The sequence below is a fragment of the Myotis myotis genome, unplaced genomic scaffold (genome assembly GCF_014108235.1).
Source record: "Myotis myotis isolate mMyoMyo1 unplaced genomic scaffold, mMyoMyo1.p scaffold_m19_p_11, whole genome shotgun sequence".
In the NCBI taxonomy this organism is placed as follows: Eukaryota; Metazoa; Chordata; class Mammalia; order Chiroptera; family Vespertilionidae; genus Myotis; species Myotis myotis.
This window is the reverse complement of record NW_023416315.1, coordinates 65,070,567-65,086,202: the sequence shown is the minus strand read 5'-3', so window position 1 is coordinate 65,086,202 and position 15,636 is coordinate 65,070,567. Positions and strand designations below refer to the sequence as shown.

At 37.8% G+C, this 15,636-nt stretch overlaps 1 protein-coding gene across 1 annotated transcript in view; it reads right to left on the bottom strand.

Annotated features, from left to right (window-relative positions):
• Positions 1–15,636, bottom strand: part of GRM8 (glutamate metabotropic receptor 8) — a 727,600-nt gene that overhangs the window by 122,389 nt on the left and 589,575 nt on the right. The gene's annotated exons all lie outside the window — the stretch shown is intronic.

Sequence of the window (15,636 nt, the reverse complement as noted above, 5' to 3'; positions counted from 1 at the left end):
GTTGTAATCCATATAAAGTCAGTCTTGATAGCATAATATCTTCTACATGAAAAGAGGCCCAGAAGTAGGTACAGAGAGAAGACATGCTTTATCGTGCATGTGAGAAAGTAAATGATGAGTATCCAAGTTAGGCTAACAGTTACATAAATAAAAGTGGATGGGCTGAATAGTCAATACTGGCTGCAGAGAATGACAGTTAATGGAGAAGAGTGTACATGTCTTGGAGGATAATAGCTCTTGTACAATAGAAACTACCAACAGCAACTCAAAATGTGGCAGGAAGACGACCCAGCCAGATTCCCTGGAGTTTTACTTCACTCTGATCTGAGCTCCCTTCTGAAGCAGTTGCCCTCTGCAATTTCTCTTCCAAGCCTTTGCTTCCACTACCTTTGCCCAAGAGCATATCCACGTGGACTGCTGTTGGGAAGCTTTCAGTGTGCGAGGAAGTGATCCCTGGGAAGTCTCAACCCTGCTCAGATCATGAAAGTTCCCCTCGTTCCACTGCGACAAGGGTAAGAGTGGGAGGGCAGCAGGGTGCACGAAATGCCTTCTTTTCTAAACTCCCATTTCTCTCGGTAGCTTTCATCTTTTCTCTGAAAAGCTTCTCACTTTTACTTTCCCTCCGATTAACTTTTTTATAATCACAGGTTTTAAGAGTAGAAAGGGATCACTATCCCCAATGCTTTTCCTGTCCCATGGAGCCTCAGTATCTATACAAACCTTCCTTTTCTCTAACAGCCTTCAGAGACCCTTCCCCGCCTCGTCTTATTGCACTACTCTTTGCTATCGGACAAATTCACCTGACACCAACCTTGTTTCTTTGTGTCTATCTTCTCTCCGCAGGCCCCTTCCCTGACTTTCTTCTCACAGCATACGGAATTTAATTTCTATACTGTACTAGGAAGTGTCCCCTTATTGCAATCTCTTTTCCATATTGTATTCTCCAAAAATGTATACTACTAATTGTTCTATATGCCAACTCCATATATTTCCATCTTAGAATGAGTTTCTTATTCTACCTGTGGAGCTTTTAATTAAAAGCAATAATAACAAAATTTTACTTTTAACTTGTCAAACTAAACGGATGACTAAAGAGATGATTATGTTCAAATAAACACAATCAGAATCACACAGCAACAATTAGGGTACGTTCCTAGTATTAAATAAAGAGATGTCTAACACCCTTTGTTGTCTGGAATCTTCCTAAAATTTAAACAGTGTGAGGTCTCTAATGTGGCCACAGGTACCTGGTATTGGCCATAAAAAGTGGCACAGCATGGAAGAGAGAGCACTGGTCTGAGAGTCAAGAGGGTCGTGTCCATGCTAACTCTGCTTCCCCATTTATTTCCACAATGTGGGCTTATCTCTTTTTCTTCACTTGCCACATAGGGACTTAATGAATATGAACATATTTTGAAATCCTAAAGGAGCTTTATGCATTTAAATTATGATTGATAGTTCATATTGGAAATTACTTTATATAAATTAAGAAAGAAATGAGGTATTAGGAAGTAAAATAGTATCTCTCCAAGCAATCGGTGCTGTCTTAGCTACTCCTTAGATACTCATGGGAAACCCATTTGCCCCCCCTGACTAAAACCTTTTTTAACTCCTAGTGGCCTCAAGAAGGTTAACCTTTCAATCCTCAGTTTCCTTATATGTAAAACTAGGGTAATAAAGACACTTTAAATAAACAAGTGCTTGTCAAGTGCCATGAACAACACTTTGGGTATTTAGATGTGATTCTTATTCATTCCATATGTATTTCAGTACACACCAATGCAGAGAAATAGACAGGATGTTGAAAGTTCTTTAAGTGATATCTAGACAAAGGATTATGGAAATTCAAATGGGAAGGTATTCCTGAGTGGAAAAAATACATGTCAGTTATGAATTTTACATTCACATCATTAACAATTCCTGACACTTATATGTTACTTCAAAAATATCAATGTCATATTCTCCATGAATAAAGGAACATTTTATTTTCTCTAACTAAAATCCCCAATGTTGTCACATCCTTCACTGAATGACTATCTATATATATAAAAGGCTAATATGATAAGTGTCCCTCCGACTGTCCAACCAGTCGCTATGACACGCACTGACCACCAGAGGGCAGATGCTCAATGCAGGATCTGCCATGACGCACACTGGCCATTTACAAAGGAACTGCACTGCGGACCTGACGCCAACAAAGTAACACTCAGCTTCCCCCAATTGGGACACATGCCCCCCACCACCTCAGAGCGACAGCTCACCAAATCGCAGCCAATGCTGCCGAGACTCCATGGCACAAAATGTGCCCCATAGCCCAGCCCAGCCCAGAAATGGTCACTGTGGGTGCCGGGTAATGACGTCATGTAGCAACAACTGGTTTCCTCTCCCTAGCGACTAGCCTCCTTGCAGTTTCTTTAGCCCAGGAACACAACTTGCTTTATAGCCAAGTGCAAACATTTTACACTTTAACCAAATGTCTGTGAAGTGTTTTCACATGCCTCATCTCATTTGATCCTCACAGAAGTCCTGGAGTAAGTAGATAGGAGACTTGGTAGAATCCTATTTTCTTTTCATTAGCCAGAAAACAGAGATTTAGAAAATTTAGAAACTTGACACAACTAAAAAGAAGAAATGGTGGACCTTGAAAATGATTTCAGGTTTTCTCACTGAGAAGAATATAGTCAAACACTGCTACAGTTAAATATTTCATCCTTTGTTCTCCCTGCGTGATCTACAATATAACCTGCTTTGTGTTGATATTTACTGCTATGTTGTTGACAATTACCTGAAAGATAAGTTGGGGTGCTTCACTGAGCTGGAAAAAGTTTAGCTGAATCAGAAAGCAGGTCTAATTAAGCAAGTTTATCTATCTATCTATATATAAAGCTCTTGCTGATGCCAGTCGCAGGCGTGTATTTCCATTTGTCATTGAATTTGGTTGACACTTCTATTATAGAGAAAGGGCGAAGAGCAACATTAAAACATTTCTTCTAATTAATTTCCTTTCAATGTGCAGAAATTCGTGCACTGGGTCTCTAGTCTTCCAAACGTTTTCACCCTAATGCTACCCAGGATGGAAGACTACTACTTGTATAACACATTCTCATAAATGTCTCAGAATTATATATAATTCCTAGTCCCCCTACCCCCGTTCCTAGACTTCTTTTCTCCAACTTGAGAAATTATATTGGAAAGTAAGTGAATGAGAGATGTATTATCACAAAAATAATAATTTTTCAACTTAGATACTTCAAATATCATTATTAATAGCACGTTACACAAAATTTGACACTGCATTAAGAGGCAATATACTAAAGTGGTAGGCGTGTGGGTTTTGGAGCCAGATCATTGGGTTTAAATCCCAGCTCTATTATCTCAAGTCAGTTACTTGATTTCACTGTATTTCACTTGTCTAGTCCTTAAAATGAGCTAATAGTAATGCCCATCTCAGGAGGACAGATGAGGTTTAAAAAATTAATATATGTAAAACATTTAGTATATAGTAAGCATTTAATAAGTATTAACCATTATTTTCTCTACTGTGTTATAACAGTGCTGTGTTTGAGATCCAGTGTCTATACAAGAACACAAGCATTTCTTGGTGAGCATATATGGCTTTCCTGAAGCCCCCTTACTAATCTTTGTTCTCCTCTTTCAACACAATGTCCTGGATACTGAAAATCCAATTCTGTAAATTCACCATGCTCTTTCTCAGCTTCCTGTCTCTGCACATGTTATTTTCTGTAAGTTCCCATCCTCCTTCCTCCTAACCTTTCTTCTCTATATAATGCCTCCCAAATGTGACTTGATGGTCACGCTTACAGAAACCTTCAGCAGAATCCAAGTGTCTCTGCATGTCCTATCCTGCCCTATCATAGCACTTGCTACATACACTCCACACACTTTTGCTATTCATCCCCATACCTAACCAAAACATGTATTTGGCAACTATTTATTGAGAACCTATTATGTGCTCAACATTGTGTGGACCCTTGGACTCTCCCAAAAAACTATGGTCTCCTTAATAAAAGCAGAGTGTAACTCTTATCTTTGTAGGCGCTGCACCAAAGACAGTGCTTGATATTGAGTGAGCAATCAATAAATTAAAGTAACACATGAAAGACACACCAACTAATAATATACAGAAAATCCATATATACCCTCCTCATAACTTCATTTATATCACCTCTCACCTTTTATATTGACCAGTGAAGGAGCCAAATCAGTCCCTTTCACACTGTTATCAGTGTGATGCTAGAAACCACTTTTGTGACTTGTTTACTAATCTGATTTCAGATCCTGAGATAGGTTTGCAGTTGAGTATTTCAAACCTTTCACATGAAAAATGAACTCCATTGGCATATTGGCTCTTCTCCAATGATTGCACTGTGGCTCCATGATCTGGAACCACAAAGAACACCCTTGAGTAGCCATGAGGGGCCATGCTTTTTACTTATTTCTACAAGTAGAAATTTAAAAGGCCACCCTGATATTATATATATTACATAATATATATAATAACTTATGCTCCATTAAATTTTCTTGTTTTGTTTTTTTTCCATCCTAGAGTTTAGTTATTTCAGAAGCTTTGAAGGCAATTAATTCCTTTAAACACTTTTTACTCGATGTACACTAGAGGAGAAATGGAAAGAAACAAGCTGGAGTTGTACGGCAGCTTTTATCAGTCAGGAACTGCTCTCAGAGTCTACACATCTTGAATATTTTCTGTTCAATACAAATTTTATGGAAAATAATATTTTTATCAGGCACATCAAGTACTTCAATGTGTTTTTTTAGGAAAAATGATATAGCCAATGAAGATTGTATGTGAAAATGTTGGCTCTGTTCAGTATTATTCTGGGGAACAGTAGGTATGGCCTTGGGATTCAGGGACTGGAGTTTGGTTTCTGGTTCTGCCAATTACCTGTGTGATGTGGGCGCATTACCCTCACTACACCTGTTTTCTCAACTGTCAAGAGAGCATAATAACCCCACGTGCCTGGGCTCTTACAAAGGGAAGGCACTTAGTGGGTGATGGACACATGACAGCTGTGCAGTGAATGGAAACTCTTATCATCGTTATCCATTCCTTTCCTACACTTATGCTCTTTGATCTACATTTTCTTGTTTCCACAACATGAAAAAAGGAGAATAATTCATTCACCTTTATGTGCAAATATTACAAATATATTTATAAGTATAAGACATTCGGTATATTTTCATGTTTATTACTTTCCTTCTTCCCTCTTGCTACAAAGCATTATCTACTTTCCTTTTCATAACTACCTCCCATATTGGGTAAGCAGGAAAAAATTAAGGAAGCTAAAAATGAAGCTAACATAGTAATTTTGGGGGGCCATTAAAAGAAAAATGAGTGTCTGAGATATGCCATTGACCAAAATGCCATAGGAAAGAGCAAATTTCAACAGACTCTCAATTATTCATGCTCTTCCTCTCCTTATCCAGTTAATTTTATTAAGTATTTATTAGAATCAATAAACAGAAGTATATATGTAAATCAGAATCATATCATAGTTTAATTATTTAGGAATCTTATATATCAGTTACTCAGCCTTTGTTCAGTGAAGAACTCAGCATTTGATGCTCTGTATGCATCTCTATCCACACACCTGTTATCACTTCTCTCCACCTCTTTGTCTACTTGGATGACCCAACAGCCTGGCTTCTGTGTTAGCTGACTCCCTCACTTTCAGTTATCATTCCTTTCATGCCTCTTACCACCCACTATTAAAACCACACTCTAAAAGTGGTCTTGTTGAGTAACTATATTACCTCGTAGGAAACCAACTTTCATTCCTTACCCCTGCAACAATCCTATGAGCCCCTAAATGTACTCATTAACTTATCAGCCCAATTTGTCATTAGACTTCACCCCCATGTAGTTTCTCTTCCCTCCTATTCTTGCATAGGTTCTATGATCTTCCTTCCAAATATTATCTGTTCTCTTGTACATCTCTGTCCAATTTTATTTCAATGCCAAATCACAATCATGATTAAACTGAGTTGTGCATATGTTTTTGCCTACACTCAAGTAGCTCAATATTATTTGAGAAAATCATAAAACTTTACTGTCTGGCAAGGCCTTGCCTAGATTTGGGCATGTGAGCTGTTTCAGGCAAAACTCAGAGTGAGCCCCTCCCTAAATTCTGCACATTAGATGCCCCTCTGGCTTCATTGAGTCCTGACCTTTCTATCTGGTCTTACTTTAAATTCATGACCTCAGACTTCAAATGTTTAGTCAACATTGCTCCTGAATTCTACCAAAATTTCCCAATTAGTCCACTTTCCCCCCTTTTGGATGGCTCACTGTTCCATGCCTCACATATCCAACATCTTTCTTCTCCTGTTGCTTCAGCTTGTCCCATACTTTTTCACACTGAGGAAGAAAAGCAATAAGAAAAAAACTCATCACGCAAAACCTACAATTTCCCTGCATCTACCCTGTCATATTATCTCCTCCTCCTATTGGCACATATGTCCCTGATCCCTTCCCTAGTGCTAGACCTCCTTCCATACACTTCCAGTTTCACAGTTAACTTTTCTTTGTTTCAAATCAACAAACTTAGACTGTCTGCAGTATTCTCCTCTGTTTACAAATGAGTTCTCATAGCTCTCATCTTGAAAAGAAAATCAAGTCAGCAAATCTTTTTACTAACCACACTGCGTCATTTGTGCACTCTCAAAAGTAAAGCAAAACTTTTAATTTTTTTAAATATTCACCCAAGGATATACTTCCTATTGATTTTTTTTTTTTAGAGAGAAACATTGATGTGAGAGAGAACATCATGTGGTTGCCTTTCATACATGTCCCAACCAGGGATTGAAATTACCTGACCAGGAATCACACCTGTAACCTTTTGGTATACGGGGTGATGCAACAGCCAACGGAGCCACACCAGCCAGGGCAAAGCAACATGTTTTTGAGTGAGCTATCCTCGCTCTTTCCATTTGCTTGTCATTAACTCTTCACACCATTTGAATTTGAAATGTAACCTCAGCCCTCCGCTGATGAGTGCACAGGCTTATCCAATTACTTGATCTCTGCTGGGTTATTTGGTATCTTAAACTTTATACATGAGACCTAACACTCGATTCTTTTTAGACTTCCAAACACATTTCTCACAGTCTTTTTCCCCTTAGTGAGCAGCTGAGGGCTGTCCCTCCACCCAATCAACTGAAAAACCTAAGTCAAACCCCACATCTAACTGTGAAGCACGAAGAGTGAATGTAAGCTATAAACTTTAATTAACAATAATGCATCGATATTGGTTAATGACTGCAAAATTGTACTACACGAATGTGAAATGTTAATAATTGGGGAAACTGTGTGTGGGTGGGTGAAATATGGGAACTGCCTGTACTAGCTGAGCAATTTTTCTGAAAATCAAAGTTTTTCTTTAAAGAAGTCCAAAAACATAAAGAAAAAAGATGAAATTATTTTCAGTAATACATTTGATGTAACCCAATACTATATGCAAAATGTTATGATGTCAAAACGTAACCAGTATGAAAATATTAATGAGATATTTTACACTTATTTTTACATACCAGGTCTTCAAAATGCGGTTATACTTTATGCTTACAGATCATTGCAGTTCAGACTAGCCATATTTCAAGTGCTCAGCCTTCATCCGTATTTATCAGTACAGGACTGAAAGATTTCATTTCAGCGGTCATTGCTCCAACCCTCCGTTCATTGGGAAGAAGTCCACTCCTGAGCCATTCTGATTCAGCCTCCCTTCCCCTTCAATTGGACTGAACCCCTTTCACTAGTTTCTCCCCTAAAGAGATGTCTGACCTGGGGCTCAGTGGATGTCAGATCAGGAGATAAGATCCTAAAATTAAATCTAAACTCCTCGGTGGTAGAAACAAACAAAAGCCCACGTCTTAGGCAATAACAGAGTCTATCTCCAAAACATATCCTGGATTTTCCCATTCTCTCCATTTCCTCTTCATCTCTGCTGGCCCAAGCTACTGTGATATCTCCCTGAATTCCTAGCTAGTATCCTGTGTTCACACTGAGCAATGACACACCACTCTCTGTTCTGCAACCACAGTGATACCTTAAAACATAATCAAGCCATATGGCCCTTTTCCTTAAAACCATGCAACAGCTTCCCATTCACTTACAATATAACACAAAATGTTTATCATGGCCTTTAACATCTTTTTATTCCTTTAATATTTCTAATTTCTATACTCTATCCACTCTGGGCTTCTTCCAGTTCTTCAAACACATGAGTTTGCTCCATTCAGGATATTCTCTCTCTCTCTCTCTCTCTCTCTCTCTCTCTCTCTCTCTCTCTCTCTCTCTCCCCCTCCCTCCCCTCCCACCACCCCTAATGTTTTCCCATGCAGTTCTTTGCATGACTGGTGCCTTATCATTTATATCCCAGTTTGACTCTCACAGACAGGTCCTATCAAATCACCATATCCAAATTAGCCATTTCCTCTCACTAACAGTTGCTCTTACACACATTATTTATTCCCTTCATGGTACTTACAAGTATCAAAAATATGTGATTTATTTAACTAGTTGTTATACATTGTTATCAGCTCCATGATTGTGGAACATTTTCCCATTATGTTCACTACTATATGTAGCACAGAACATGTCTGAACATTCCAATCCATATTCTCTTTTTCCCGGGCACATACAGAGTCTACATTTCTAGTCTTTCCTGTACTTAGTTGTGCAGCCAAATGATTAGCTCTAGCCAAGGAAGTGTGAAAAGAAGAGATAGATACTACTTCTGGGCCTCAGTCACTAAAGCTCCCTAAGTGGTCTTCTATGATGCTTCCTCCTTCTGGCCGCTAGAATGGAAATTACATCCTGGGCAACTGGAGAAGCTACATGCTAAAGGAGGAGGGCCTGCACGCTCCTGGATTCCTGTGTGAGTGCTCAGAGGAGACTTGCGTTAGTAATTTGTTCATCCATTCATATATTGAGTACTATTATCTAAGTAAAAAACAAACTTCTTTCTCTCAAAATATCTTATTGTCTTGTACTCACCCTTATTCTTGTGATAATGTGAGATGATAAAATGCCTGCATGATGAGATGAAGTGAGGTGAATGATGTTTGCATTGTGGCAAAGCATTATGCTACTATTGATGATATTTCAGAGGGAGGATCATCTGCTTTGGGTGATCCTAAATAATAGAGCCATGATGATGTCAATGGTTAGATTCAGGAGTAGGGGATGTTGATGGCTGGGGATTGTCGATAGTTCAAGGTATTTTTGCTGAAACATTTTGGAAGAACATTGTAATTGGAAGTTGTTGTCTCCTTTTAACTCATCAAAATATTGCTGTAGAGGTATAATCCTTTGGTGATCACACACCCATATGGTTAATGCTATGTTCCATTCGAGGATCATATTCTATAAAATTCTCCTTAAATGTCTGTCAATTTGAATATCAATTTTAAACATGAGCAAATTTCAGTAATGTCCACATTGCTGGTTCTGCTTCAGTTACTTCTTCATCTTCCTCTTCCTTTATAGATGACTCAACAAGTTCTTCCAATTCCTCATTTCAATATGCTCTTCAATTTCCTTATCAAGTATATCAGCAAATTCTTCTCCACCAACTTTCCTTGCTGCATGGATGATCTTCCTAACTTCTCCATTGATCTCTGGGAAGCCTTTAAAATCATTCATGTCTTTCCTCCATAAGTTTTTCCAACAGGCATTTACAGTTTCTGGTTTTAATTCATCCACTGCAGCTGTGATGAATGTTACTGTGTCAGCAATGGTAAATGATTTCCAGCATTGCATTGTGTCCAGATTAAGGTCTGCATCAATTACTGATCAACATGATCAGATACCAGGTGGATGTATATGGCTTTGGCAAAACAAATGAAGCCCCAGTTAAGGTGCTGACGCATTGAGAGGTATTTGGAGATAAAAATACCACCTGGACATTTTCATCGTCATAGCAAACAGATTCAGGATTGCCAGATGCATTGTCTATTATTAATAGTGCTTTGAACCCAGCCCTCTCTATTCCCCATATTTTTACACTTCTGGGATGAAGCATTGGTGGATCCATTCCATAAACAAGTTGGCCGTCACCCACACTTTCTGACTGTGGTGCCAACAAATGGTAGGATAGTTTTTGTGTTTGAGAGCCCATGGGTTACTCTTTCCATGTCTGGCTCTATCCGATGCTCTGCAATGTTGCCACATCGTACCAGAGTTCATCTGCCCTTCAATGTGTCATGCCCCAGTACCTTCTTCCTACTTTTACAAATGTAGGTTCCATTGGGCCTCTTCTTCCAGGAGATCCAGGTCTCATCCCAACTGAAGACTTGCTTTGAAAGGTATCCTTTCTCCGGAATCAATGTGGCGGCCACTTCCTCCACAGCAGATGTAGCATTTTTCAGTAAGTTTTATATTTTTCAGTCCAAAACTATTCCTGGATCTGTGTAACCACCCATTACTTGCACTAAATGGCTGAGTGTCGCTCATTGTGGGGGACCCTTGCTGTAGTCTTCCTATGGGCTCCGTACTTTCTGGTAAAACACGTTGCTGTCAATCAGAACACAATTTCTGTTCAGGTCTTCCACCCACAAATGTAATGTCTTTTCCATCCTTTTAAGAAATGTTTTTTTCTCTTCCTTCTGATTTTCTTTTACTTAATTGTATTTTTCAATTACAGTTTACACTCAATATTATTTTGTATTAGTTTCATCTGTACAGCATAGCTGTATCCATATTAACTAAGCGCTTATCTCGCACTGTGGCCATAACTTTTGTAGTTTGAGTTGCAACAGCAAAACTACCACAAAGTTATTTTTCCCTCTTCACAATTTCACAGATCAAAGGTTCATTCTTACCATAGATCTTAGTGACCGCAGCATACAATTTTTTTTTTAATATATATATTTTATTGATTTTTATAGAGAGGAAGGGAGCGGGATAGAGAGCCAGAAACATCGATGAGAGAGAAACATCGATCAGCTGCCTCCTGCACACTCCCCACTGGGTATGTGCCCACTACCAAGGTACATGCCCTTGACCGGAATCGAACCTGGGACCCTTGTGTCCGCAGGCTGATGCTCTATCCACTGAGCCAAACCAGTTAGGGCCGCAGCATACAATTTTTATCCTATTATCTTGAGAACGTTCACCTTTGCACTTAAAGAAAGCACTGTATGGCTTCTCTTTGGCATATCCGAATCACTAGCATCACTACTCTTTTTTAAAACTGATTTTTAGAGAGAGAAGAAGGAAGAGGGGGAGACAGAAAATTATGCATGTGAGATCCACTGCCTCCTGCACTCCCCCTCCTTGGGATCCTTGGGATCAAGCCCCCAAACCAGGCATGTGCCCTGACCTGGAATCAAACCAACAACCCTTTGGTGCACAGGATGACGTCCAACCAACTGAGCCACACTGGCCAAGGCAGTGTCACTGCTCTTGTGCTTTAGGGCCATTATTACTAAAATACAGGTCACTTGAACATAAGCCTGCCATACCACCACAGTCGAGATGGCTACTAACTGACGAATGGGCAGGCAGCACACACTGCATGATTACTCTAGACAAAGGAATGATTCACATTGTGGTGGGACAGAGCAGGACAACATGAGATTTCATAGTGGTACTCAGAATGGTGCATAATTTAAAACTTAATTTCTGGAATTTTTCCATTTAACATTTTCAGAACTGTTTGACACAGGTAACTCAAGCTGCATAAAGTGAAACCACACAGAAGGGGAAGCTGCTGTACTCAGATAAGCTGACTGAACTTTCAAAATAAGAAAAGGTCCATTACTTAGTAATACACATCTCAGGATGGCAGGTAAACTAGGAAATTGAAATAAAATCTCTTATTAAAAGAGTGACCAGTAAGACTCATAAAATATCAAAGATTTGGTAAAAGGAAAGAATGGAAAGAGTAAGTAATAATTAGACAAGATTAAGTACTACATCTTAAAAGGAATTTGGTAACAAAACCAAAGTGTTGCAATACTCTGAACTCAGTACATTGTTATTGGCTAACAGGAAAACTCCTTCTTATGTCCTTTACCATTCTTTTTTGGGGGGTATTTAATATCTTATATATTTATTTATATACATGACTTCCATTGCAAGTTATTAATTAATCATCATATCTCTAGTAGGGCTTTATTTTTTTAATTTATTTTTTTTAATATATTTTATTGATTTTCTACAGAGAGGAAGGGAGAGAGATAGAGAGTTAGAAACATCGATGAGAGAGAAACATCGATCAGCTGCCTCCTGCACATCCTTCACTGGGGATATGCCCGCAACTCAGGTACATGCCCTTGACCGGAATCAAACCTGGGACCCTTCAGTCCGCAGACCAACGCTCTATCCACTGAGCCAAACCGGTTTCGGCTAGTAGGGCTTTATTAATAATCGTATATGTAACAGTGATGAGCACATTTATGAAAGAGTGGTGTGTGTGTGTTTGTGTGTGTGTGTGTGTATGTGTTCATATATTCCTGCCTTTTTGAATTTTCTGTACTAGGAGGAAGTCTCTGACTGTTTAGTACAATGTCTTGCTGAAACAAATGCTCTTGTCATCTGGATTTAAAATCATCAATTTTTTATAATGAATGCTTATTAGAAGTTTTTAAATTTTGCTTTTTATATTTTCATTTTTAATCCACCTTTAGTTGATATGAGATTGGGATACAATTTCACATTTCTCCTATATTGAAAATCATTTTTTCAGGAATACCCCCTTTCCCAATTGACTGGACAAGTGCCTCCCCTTTATACATAAGTTATATAGAGATTTTGGTCTTTTTCTGGCCTTTCCCTCCCTTTCCATTAATTCCTTTGTCTCTCTTTGACCCAATGTCATACTATACAAATAGTATTGACAATAAGATATTCTTTCATGGCAAATCTCCACTCCCTACTCCTTTTTCTCAGAAGTGTTCTGATTTCTCTTTGCTTTATACTCTTCCATATTCAATTTTACAACCATCCTGTTAAGTTCCATGAAAAATCTTGATTAGATTACGATAGGAAAATATATGGCATCTATAAATTATCAGGAAAGATTTGACATCTTTACTATATCTTCCTACCCATGAGCATGAGTTGTCTCTCAATTGTTTAAATATTCTTTTCTAAGTTTTAATAAAGTCTTATAATTTTCTTTTCACAGCACTTGACTATTTTTATAGATTTATTCCTAGGTAATGAATATTCTCAGATGCTATTGTAAATGGTGTCTCATATTATCTGCTACTTTATTGCTAGTACATAGAACGGAGCTGCCTTTTCCCCCTATATTAGTCTTATCTCTAGCGGGGGGTTCTCAACTGTCCATCCAGGTATATTTAGCAATATCTAGAGACATTTTTGGTTGTTGCAAATGGGGGTGATGTACCTCTTGTGACTGGTTGAAGAGGCTACGGGTGCTACTAAACATTTTACAATGCACAGAACAGCCACTTACAATAAAAGAAGTATCCAGTCCAAAATGTCAATATTTTTTTAGGTTTAAAAAACCCTTGCAAACCTCTCTTATTATACTTCAGCATTTGCCTCTACATTCTTAAATTTATATGTAAAGAATCATATTATCTGCAAATAATTACAATTTCATTTCCCCCTAACAATTCCTATGCCTCCAATCTTTTTTTCTCCTTTTCTTATTGCATTAAGACATTCAATAACATTTTAAATGAACTAATGACAGTGGGCATCCTTATACTTCTCCTAACTTTAAAAGAATATGTCCCCTCTGGCTGGGGAGACTCAGCCAGAGTGGAAATATTTCGATGCACAGGATGGGGCATCATCCTGTGCACCGAAAGGTTGCTGATTCAATTCCAGGTTGCTACAGGCTCGATCCTGCAGGAGGCAGCCGATAAATCTCTCTCTCTCTTTCTCTCTCTCTCAAAATCAATAAAAACTTTATAAAAAGAAAAAGTATTTCCACATTGGTGCTTTTTACAGTTTAAGAAAGCCCTTTGATTTTAAATACACTAATATTTTTTATCACTAATACATGTTTAATATTAGCAATGTCTTCCATGCACCTTTTGAGATAATTTCTTATTTAATCTGTTACTATAATGAGTTATATTTATACATTTTCTTTTTTAAAAAATATTTTTATCGACTCCAGAGAGGGAAAGAGAGATAGAAACATCAATGATGAGAGAGAATCATTGAACGTCTGCCTCCTGCAGGCCCCACACTAGGGATCAAGCCTGCAACCTGGGCATCTGCCCTTGACTGGAATCAGACCTGGGACCATTCAGTCCTCAGGCTGAAGCTCTATCCACTAAGCCAAACCTGCTAGGGCTATTTATACATTTTCAACTATTATGTCATGGAAGCTTGGGATGGATCCAACTTGACTCAAATTTTTTAGTTTGTTTTGTTTTGTTTTTGCATGGTTGGACTTAATCAGCAAAATTTTGTTTAGAATCTTTACATTCATACTCATGAATGAGTTAGAACTATAATTTTTCTTTTTTATAATATCGTTTTCATGTAGGTTTCAGAATTATACTAGCCTTAGAGAATAAATTGGAAAATGTTCTCTCTTTTTCCATTCTCTGCAAGAGTTTGTATAAAATTGTGATAATATCTTCCTTGAAAATTTATAGAATTCACCCGAAATGATCCCAGACACCCTCAAGAGAGTGAATAAGTCTATTGTGGATATGGAATACTGCAGTCAGAATGAATGAATACAGAGACAGCCATAAATATGGATGAATCATAGCAATATAATATTAAATGGAAAAAGGGCAAAAAATACATTTCACAAAGGTATAAGTGATTAAAATTAATTTGTGTGTGTGTTCAGAATACTCAAAATATGCAAAAATGTATTTTAGAAAGTAGGAATATTGATTGTTCAGGAGGAATGGGCAGAAAGTATTTTCATAGGTACTTATTACACTCTTTGCATTGACTAAATAAATAAATAAATAAATAAATAAATAAATAAATAACTAGAAGTGGGTCTTGCATAAATCAATTATAAGCATGTGGCATAAGCCAAATAGCCAAGAGGGAGAAAGAAAAAAAGAGAAATGCAGATAGAAGGCAGAAGAGAAGAAGAAATGGAGCAAGGGAGCAGGATGAAAGGTAGGGCTAATGAATAAAAGAATGAAAGGAAAGGGAGAGCTCCACATTAAAAGCTCTAAAAAGGATGTGCACATTGAAGACAGCACTTGAACTATTGTGTAATTCTGTGAATTAACTGAATGCTATACTTAGCCTTGATATTATGCCCTTGGAGAGTATGAATCCTCCCTGTAGGTCTATGAACCCAAACAAAATAGGTCACATACAGAATTGCCTTCACCCAATTCTCTAAAGCAGCTTTTCTGTATAGCTTTAGGTTTTATATTAGTCAGCCTTCTGTGAGAATTCTGGTTTATAAAATATAACTCTCTGGAATTAGAATCATATTATATTTTTAAGCCTAAAAGCTTAATAATTCACTTTTTCATTATGAAAATATTTTCAGAAGAGTAAAATAAGGCTAAAATTCACTTCTTACCAGTTGAGTCATCATTTTGTTTCTTGCTGAATGTCAAATTGTTCTTTTTTCTTGTGAATGCATGCCTTTGTAATAATTCATTCTCTGAAATATCTTGAGGTACAGT